Genomic DNA, 9,981 nt, shown 5'->3' with positions numbered 1-9,981 from the left:
AGGAAGCGAGTATAAAAAACTTTCAGCTCAGTCTAGTCGGTATCTATAAGTGAGACACATGAACAGTCAAATGACTTGCCTCAATTATGACTGTGGTCTGTAGTTATGTGACGGAAATCGTATTAAAATGACATAAAGCGTGGAATAAATAGAATTGGCCATGGAAACTACATCAGGTCTGCACGAGTATTAAGTCTTTCCAATCGTAAAGTCATTCAAACGATTGGAAATAGCACAGTCCATTTGGAATTTTCGCCATTGACACCTTGTAAGTCCTGGAGACACATTATAATCATTTTGTACTGAACGATAAAATCCTCTTTAGCGGTAAGTTTGAATATATTTCTCAAATTTATTTGCTGGATACCGAAAAAAATACTTTGCAGGCACATAGCACGAACAACATGCTCGCACAATTATAACGTATAGTCGCCTACGAGAAAAAAACATAACTCTTTTCAAGTGACACTTGCATCATTTAGCAAGAATCAATATAGCAACTAACTTGAACGAGGTACGGTATAAAAGCGTCTATAGACAACAGAACAATCATCTCACACCCGAAGTAATTTGCTAATTTATTTACAAAATGCTACAGAGTATTCCGACTGCCTGAATGCTGGTGTGTAAGCTGGCAAGGACATATAAACGAAAAAGAATCCTGAAATTAGAATACCTTATATATAATCGTATGAAACAAGACTGAAATAACCTTTACCTCACCCCATTTCCAACTTGCTCACTAACCCCTGTAATCATTTAAACCCTAACCCAATTTTTTAGCCTATCCGGAACCATATTAACAGCAAACAGTCCGGTGCCAAAACAGCGCCGCCCAAATGTTATTCTGATGGTTTAAGACTTAATTTAACAGTTCTAGGTCTAATTCCACTATATGTACAGGTCTTAGTCTTTGTTATTACTGCGTATTTTGCTGTATCATATCGTTTGTCTTGGAATTATGGTATGAGACAACTCTGCTTAGATATAATGTTGCTTATTAGTATTATTGTCTGCTCAACTAAACTAGTCAATGTGGTTCGCCCTTTCGCCAATTGTCGTAGATTCAAGTTTGAACGTGTCTTTGCGTTTGGAAAATGTTTGTTCGGCAATCCGTTGCTAAGTTGCCAAACGAAAGTCTTTGCACAACTCCACGATTTCCGCAATAAATTCTTACAAACGATTGTTCGAATTAGCTGACAACTCGGGAATATTTATCACCATTGGGTGTTATCCAATGTTGCCCATGGCTTGGCCTTTAAGCTGAAATAGATAAACCATTGATATAATATTACGAACAACAAACGCATATAAAAAGCTATCGATTTTAAGCACAAATTGTCCACAGGGCCACATGATTTTTAGCGATTGGATGACTTAAACCTTTATCAATGAAGGCTAACTATTTCTTAATGTTAAAAGAAGATATGCCTTTCTTTGCATGAAAACTTTTAAATAAGATAAGAATTCCCTTAATATCTCTCAACGTACGCTTGAAGTGAAATAAATTTATTCGCCCAGAATAAGGCATAATGGCTACAGTAAAATATCAATTCATAAACGCGTTCTAAGTGGCACAGTGATTTCATTAAACGAGTGTTGGAAGCTGGGCTTTTTACATGGATGGCGCATTTATTTGCTTTGTTTGAAATATCTTATATCTATCTTTTATTTCAAATGATTAAGCAAATGACATAAAACTAAATATTGCTCTTTATTGAATTTAAAATTATTAGCGCTTTCATTTCAAATAAGAATTGCAACCTTTAGTTTTTCGCGAATACTAGTATTATTCAACGGTAAGCTTTTTCTTTAAACTTGATTTATTTTGTCGCCCTTTCTAAAATTTGCATCGTTAAACACACTAGCAGACCAAACGTAGCTAAATTTCGAAGTTGGGTCGCGTAGATAAAACAAGGCAACATGAAAAATGACTTTACCACTGAAAACGCTACGGAACTTTACTTAGATTTCATATGCAGTATGTGTTATAACTTTGCTTATATGAAGTTTCAGTTGACTTGGTTTCCCGTCTCTAATATATTATTTAATTTTACAGTTTAGTATTATGTTTGAAGAATAGACAGTTTTAGCTGAGAAGAACAATAACGTCAGGACTGATGTTAATCTAAATAAATACTAAATCAACCGAATTTTCACAACTGATTAGAGTCATCTAAATTGCGCGCTCTCGGCAACGGCAAAAACTCAACTATAAAAAGCGCTCAGGATCCGACGTCACCCAACAGCGTTTCTCCCTTTTTTCTGTCGAATTAAGTGACCGGGATTATTTCAAACAAGCAAACGGCGCCCCCCCCCCCCCCCCCACCCTTCATTGCTGGCAACATGACGAAAAGATAATGATTTGCAGAACTAACTCACCGAGGTTATGCGCGATAAAACGAGCTGTTTGCGTCAACCTGCAAAGTGTTCAAACCTACCAGGCAGGGGCGTGCGATTTTTTTTTTAAAGATTTCTACCCCACCCTTAAAGAACGGCCAAGTTAAGTTACTGCTTTTTCCGTAAACACAAATTATGATTGCTTTGCGTGTTTTTTTCCCTAACTGCATGTTTATAAAATTTAGGAACCTGTTCCAATCACATTCCTTGGAGGTCACAGATAACTATGTTATTATTGCACTTCGTGCTTTACGAATCAAATAATGAAGTTTCAAACGAGCAAACTAAACATGACTGAATTATTGACTGTTCGGAATGGTGGTAAACAACTTTCATGTAAAGTGTCTACTGTTAGCGTTTTTTTTAACTGTTTTGCAGCGCTGCGACAAAATACAAGCCGCGACCAATAAAAATTACGTTGTATTTTTCACATTAAAATCAATTCAGTTCAACTGGATATTACGTTTAATCTATTCGGGGATATCATAAATGACTACTGATCATTGCATGATTTCCACTGGAATCGTCATTTTTCTTGCAGCATTTCCCTAAGATATGCGCCTCGACTTTTGCCTTTCCGACTCCATCAGAGGTGCCTTTGTTTTTTGCGTTGAGCAAACGCGACGAACACTTGCGCAAATTTGCCGAGCGACCGACGCCGTCCATGTTTATCCCGACCTTCCTGTTCACTCCAGGCCAGCGTGATTGTGGCATGCATTAAACAAACAACTGGATAAGCTAATTGCGAAAGAGCGCGCTTTATCGGGCTTCATTTGCGCATTAAGGAGCCTTCGCTGTTTTACGTACCACGCTATATAGGTACGGATACGAAGAGATGTTTACAGCGCCTGATAGCTGACGAGTTTTCGTAACCTCTTTTTTTAGTTGAACATCTGTACTCTAGGCCACGCAGTGTTCATGAGGGTCCGGCGACAAAGTCACAAAACGCACATCAGGCGCCTATACATGCTTTCATGAAATGGACATTTATAATCGGCTTAATAAGCCTGCGCTTATGGCCAATGTGGGTTGTTTAAAGGCGAAAATAGAATCAACCTATTTGCTCAAACTAAGTTCAGCTTGCTGCATGGACAATTCTGTTATGTAACATCGTTTGCCCTCTTGAGTTGACATTAATAGGATAAGTTTACGTTTAGACGTTTAATTTTATATTCCTATGTTATTAGTAGCACCATATGCACTACATTTATGAACATTTACACATCCAAACATATTTACCTTATATGTTGGAATTTGTTTTCTTATTTTTAATAAAGTGAAATAATGAAAATTCCAACGCTCACTTTCTCTTAACAGAGATTCAATCTTAAATGTCATACTTTTTACTTTTCAACAAAAATCGAATTAAAATTTTTTTAAATAGAAAAATTGGGTTTGCATGATCTCACGGGTCTGTGACTTAGTGTGGCAAGAAATGCTCTTACAGCTAGTTTCATAATAAAAGGGTAAATAAATGTCTAAAATGCAATTCATGTATTAGCGTGTTTCCAGAACAAATTTTAATTTAGATAATAATGATTGCTTGCAATTAGGTAATTGGATGCGAATAATGTCATACTGAATAATTAGTTAACGAACAACAACTTCAAAGTAGAGCTAAAATATTTTAATTGACTGGTTCTCGCTATAATATTTCCATTTCGAATAGCTAAGTATATTTGCTCGTTTATTGGAAGTTATACGACTTAGTATTCTTAAATTTATATGATATTAGTTTTTTTTTTAACTAGTTCAGAAAAACCAATCCTGTTTGGCTTTTTGGTAGCATATGTTACAACTAAAAAAATGTTAGGTCGTCACGAGCCTATAACAACTGTTTTAGTTCTTTAGCCTCAGTGAACTTTTTAATGGGTATTAGTTGTTGTTTGAATTACCTTTGAGTTACCAAATTTTGAATTACCAATTTGGGTTACCAGGGGGAAAATGACATAAAAATGGTAAAGGGACTATAGCTATCTATTTCCATCAAACGAAGTACGTTAGATCTTAGAATTTTCGATTAGCACAATTCGCTTAATTCAAAATTACAATAGTTTATGTTTAGCTATTTGCATTTGACCTGTACGTCACGTGGCCATGCCCCCCTCCCCAAAAAACTGTATTTTTTGCCCATTCAAACTAATTAAATGAAAATGTTTTTCGCGCTCTGCGCAAATCGATAAAATTGTTTGTGCCCAAAGGCATCGTACGCCCTATTGCAAAATCAAAATTAACAGTTTGGCCAACTTAAACAATATAAAGGCGTTTTGCGCTTATCGATTAAATTGTTATAGATTTTGTATTGGAAGTAATACTTGTCCAATCTAAAAACAAATAACCTAATAAACGAACTGTGTAGTGTTCATAATTTTATGACGTCACGTTTAAATGTTACTTTCTGACAACACATTTTGACGTAACCTCATTACGTAATGGTGTGACGTAACCTTATTACGTAACGGTATGACGTAACCTTCTTACGTCACGGTATGACGTAACTATGTGACGTCACGGTATGTCGTAGCTATGTGACGTCACTGACGTAGCTATGTGACCCTCCCAAACAAAATTCCTACTTCCGCGCCTGGATTTTCAGGTGCAACCTGAAGTATTATAAAGAAAAAGATAAACGAAACGTAAAAGGTGAAAACTTAGACCAGGCACACTTCGGGCTGGATGAGGCGTAGTAATCACTAGATTGAATTGGATGGTACAACCTTAATATACACGGCACCATAAGGGTTGAAGTTATTAGACGATTTAGTCATGACGGCAGGGATAGGTAACAAGCTGGCTGTTTATGTCTTATTCCGACGGGTTTAGGTCTCATTCCGATTTGGTTTGTACGGCTATCAGGAATCAGTCGTATTTTCGTCTTACTTAGGACTGTTTTCCATTCCGACGTTAATGTTGTTCTAATTTTGGTCTTATGGCTGAAGTACAGCGAAAAATCGTAAATATGGCCCAACAAGCTTGAAAAACTAAGTAATGACAAATACAAAGAAACAACAACCTGCAGGTCGAGGTAAAATGTCTATTTTAAGCCTGATCGTTTTGCGCACTTTACCGTTATGCAAGCATAAATCATTCAACAACTCCAACATCGCACCGCAAAGGCACAGGATGTATTTACTCTTCTTAGCTGCGTAAGGTTGGGAAGGCAGCCTTAAGCAGGTTAAGTAAACAAGCTTTGTGCATAAAGCCGACGACGATGCTCTATTGATCTTTTACCCCGACGACATGCAAACAGGTAACAATGTAAACATGGATCCAGTAAACTCAGTGGATGATTTATGAAAAGAGCGAGTAAACCGAGCTGGTAAAACATAAATGTGTAATTTGGGGGCTTGTTTCTTAGGAACATCTGTCGAGCATTGGAGCATAATGGTTGGAGGTTGTAGTCAGACGTAATAAGAATACCAAAGCCCATACAGAAGTAGGTATCATTTTGAACGTTTCGAATAACTCTTTATTCATTTTCAACATCGATGTTGAAAATGAATAAAGAGTTATTCGAAACGTTCAAAATGATACCTACTTCTGTATGGGCTTTGATATTCTTACTACATCTGTCGAGCACTTATACCCTTTTTGATTATAAATCAGGATGGACGTTAATGTCACAACCTATGCTTTCAACTTCACCCGAAGTTTGAATTTTGCATGTCTTATATCGCAACACTTATTTGTGCCCAACTTATGTGCAAATAAATGCCCACCCAGTATATCTAAGCGGTATTACCGCGAATTTACCTTTTTTAGTGCGCTTAACAATTTGTATTTCAAAAACTGCATTTGCATACCACATTAATGCAAAGCTGTTGTGAGCTCATGTGGGCTTTTTTATCTGACACCTACCGAAAAAACATAATTATTTGATTTGATTTTTTAACCACACAGACCGAGCTGCATTGTGGTACAAGTCTGTTTTACGGGCATTTTAAAATAAATAAATTAATGACAGACAGTAAAATTATTCTGTATGCGAGCCTTGACTTGTGCTTTACAATCTGGTGTTCGTTACGAAAAAAATCTTTTATTTTTTTACAGGAATACCGACGTAATACAATGACGTCAATAAACTTTAATCCAAACTTAATGCCAACTATAAACTCAAGAGTTTACCACCTTAATTAGTCGTAACTCTTTGAAAAGCACAGGGCTAAGAAGACATAAACAGGCCGTTCGATATTAATTGCAGTAGTATTGCTCCAAAGGAGAGCGTCTGGTGTTCGACATCATCTAACTAAACGCATTGTTTGCTTAATGCCATGACACACGTATTCCTGCTGGCTTGGAGGGAGCGGGCAAATCACGATAAACACGAACCGCGTCACTCGCTCGGCAAATATGCGCAAGTATTTGTTGCATTTGCTCAACGCAAAAACAAGTGACCTCTGAGGAATTCGGAAAGACTGGCGAAAATTTAAGGCAGAGGTTTGTTACTTGTTGTAAAACTCCGCTGAGGCATCGCATAACTACAAGAAAAAATTAGACCGGAATAAAAATCACATAAATATATATTACTAACACCTTTATCCTTACATAACACATTAAACAAGTGTTTTTTATCCAACAAAACATTTATGAATGGCTTGCCGTAGTCTACGAGTTATCGTGCGGTTTCCTTAAACCTTTAGTATTTTTGATTTTTGGGATGTCCAGTGTCAATTTTGTTTGATAAAGTCACCAATTCATGCATAATCCAAGTAAAGTCCCATTCTTTTGGTAAATCTAGTCATTATAATAGGGTTTTGTTACAACGTGGTTGCACTTCTTAACAATACCTAAATGTGACCAACACGCTTTTATCTGATTTATTCATTATAATTGTTCGTGGACAACCTTATAACAATCCAGCTGAGCAAAGGTATGTGTGTGAGTGTGGACGAAATGTGGTGTTCTTCATTTCGTGTATGACAGTGACGTGGCTCTTGGAACAGGACGTTGGAGTAAGAAAAGAGGCTCTTCATCTCGGAATAGTTGGCCACCCCTGATATACACCAAGAGCTGTAATAAACCCTGGTGACAGTCAAGCGCTCGTTAACGACAAAAGTTACTGACGTGCGCAGCTCTTCAAACACCACAACCAAAGGTTAGCAACCTTGCAGTCCTCGTTTCATCTTCAATGCATTTCGTCGCTTTCATCGACACGATTCCGCCGCGCGAATGTTTGACGTTTCGTCGCTTTGCAATGCAAGAGAAGATGACGTCGGTCCATTGTTGGAACAATGCCCGGTCTCTCGATCTGCTGGAAAAGAGGAAGGAATGTGCTTGGATATCGTCGGATAATGTGCTTTTTTCAGTTTGGCGTGCTGCCGCGGCCGTTAGTGCGTGGTTTAAGGAGGGACTGATCAGTTGAAAAAATTGCAGACGCCGCGTTAGCCTCAAGTATGCCTATAATGTTGTAAAAAATATTAATATTTAGAAACAGGCCTTCAAAAATCAGAAAATATTGAAACAATGGTTGTAAGATCTTGGCTTAAAATTTTAGTGCAAAAAATATGAAAATAATCTGTTGGAAGTTATTGAAGTGTTATTAAGGAAAAATATAAAATATGCTGACAGATAACTGAAAAGGTTAAAAAACTTCCAGTTGATAGATATACATGAAAACTTTCAGTTGATAGATACACATGAAAACTTTCAGTTGATAGATACACATGAAAACTATCTGTTGGCAAATCATCTTGTAATGCTTGTACAAAACAGCCTTGTTGATTTGTGTCAGGTTTTAGAGATAAGAATGTCAGCTGAAAATTAATCCTCGTGAAATAATCAGTTGAAAATCAGCAGACGCCGCGTTAGCCACAACTATGTCTATTGTTGTAAATTCCAGAAAGACTATAAAGTATAAGTATTTACAAACAGGCAAGGTTTCAGAAAGCGGAAGATTCTGAAACAATAGTTGTAAATATTCCTATATATAATCAGTTGGAAGTTATTGAAAGTTATTAGTGAAAAATTTCAGTTGGAAGCTTATCGTGTTACATTTGTATCAAAATCCCTAGTTCACTTGCATCATGTTTTAAAGATACAAATGTCAGTTGAAAATTAATCCGCGAAAAATACACAAACAATCATTGAATTGAATTGTTTAATGGATTAAAACGTTTAATATCTAAACATTTTTTGCTTGGGATTCAATCGTTTTATTATGATAAAATATCGTAATACATCGTTTGTTACTATAACAAAACAAAATATTAAATGTTTAAATATTTTGTCATATTATCTGTACTTGAGGGTTCTTTATTCACATGTATCTATTAAAAAAATGTGTTTTGTCACTTGTACCAGTTTATCTTTGTTTTGTTCTGTAACTTTTGTTCTGTAACTTTTATTCTGTAAGTTTTAATCGTAGAAAACGTGTAACTGGCAATTAAAGTGTTGAAATTCTATATTCCAGATAATATTTTTACTTGGTTGCTGATCTATCTGTAGACCAGGGGCAACCTTTTTGTAGTCGCGAGCCACGACCAGACTGTGAAAGGTCCCTGCGAACTATTAAATTTTAACGGTATAGCCTTTCCGCATCTTATTATAATAACCGCAACGACTGTTAATCTCGGATAAAACTTTAACGCAATTGGAAAGGGGTCTAACTGTAAGTTACATGTTACACTCTATCCAGAAACAAGATTTGTACAAAGCGTCAAAAAATATTGCTTTTGTTGGAAACGACCAAAAATATGAGGAATGGCCTCGTGCCCAGTTTGTAAAATAGTTCGCGGGCCGCAGCATAATATGCATTGAGGGCCGGATCTGGTCAATGGTGTAGACCAGTGGTTTTCAACCAGGGTTCCGCTAGTACAGGCCAGGCGTCCGCAATCTAAATTGTGTAGCTAATTGGGGTGTGTTTATTACACTGGGGTTCCTCGAGCCAGTGAAATGTTGCCATAGGGTTCCACACCAGCAAAAAGGTTGAAAAGCACTGGTGCAGACGAATTGCACCACGGTTAATGTTTAGATGCAAGGCTTGGCAATTAAGTTGATGATGTCAATAAAGCTCGACTCACAGCCTGGTACGAACCGGACAGTCGGTCGTAAAATGCTCGCTAAACCGTTAAGCATCCTCATAAAGTTGAAACAACGGCACGTGACAAATTAGGAAGGGAATTTTTATGTTGTGAAAGAAAGACGATATGGTGTGTTACGCAACGAATTACATAAGACGAGTCCTTAACAGTTTAGGGTGTTACTGTTCCTTGGCTGAAGTACATTTCTCAGTTATTTTCTGGCAAAATAATTATTGCCGTCGTTCCGATAAAAAATGTTTATTTCACGGGGCAATGCCCTAAAACATTAAGCTATTTTAATCGCATTTTTTCCAAAAAAATTAAATACCATTATATCGAGTGTTACGTGAATCATTTTGGGGACCAATGCGTTACGACCTTTCGAAATTATTTGTTGCCCATTTACACCTAACAAACGAATGCTCTCGTCGCGCAAATACTTTATCGTTAACTCCTCAAATGTTGTTAAGGTAAAATTCAACACGAATTTGAAAGGTAACCTCAGGTTTCTCAAGGTCTGTTTTTTTACGTTCCACTATGACGTAACTTTGTTTTCAATTCA

Source organism: Ascidiella aspersa, chromosome 7, assembly GCF_963924565.1.
Source record: "Ascidiella aspersa chromosome 7, kaAscAspe10.2, whole genome shotgun sequence".
In the NCBI taxonomy this organism is placed as follows: Eukaryota; Metazoa; Chordata; class Ascidiacea; order Phlebobranchia; family Ascidiidae; genus Ascidiella; species Ascidiella aspersa.
The sequence above is the reverse complement of the archived record's forward strand: the minus strand, read 5'-3'. Positions refer to the sequence as shown.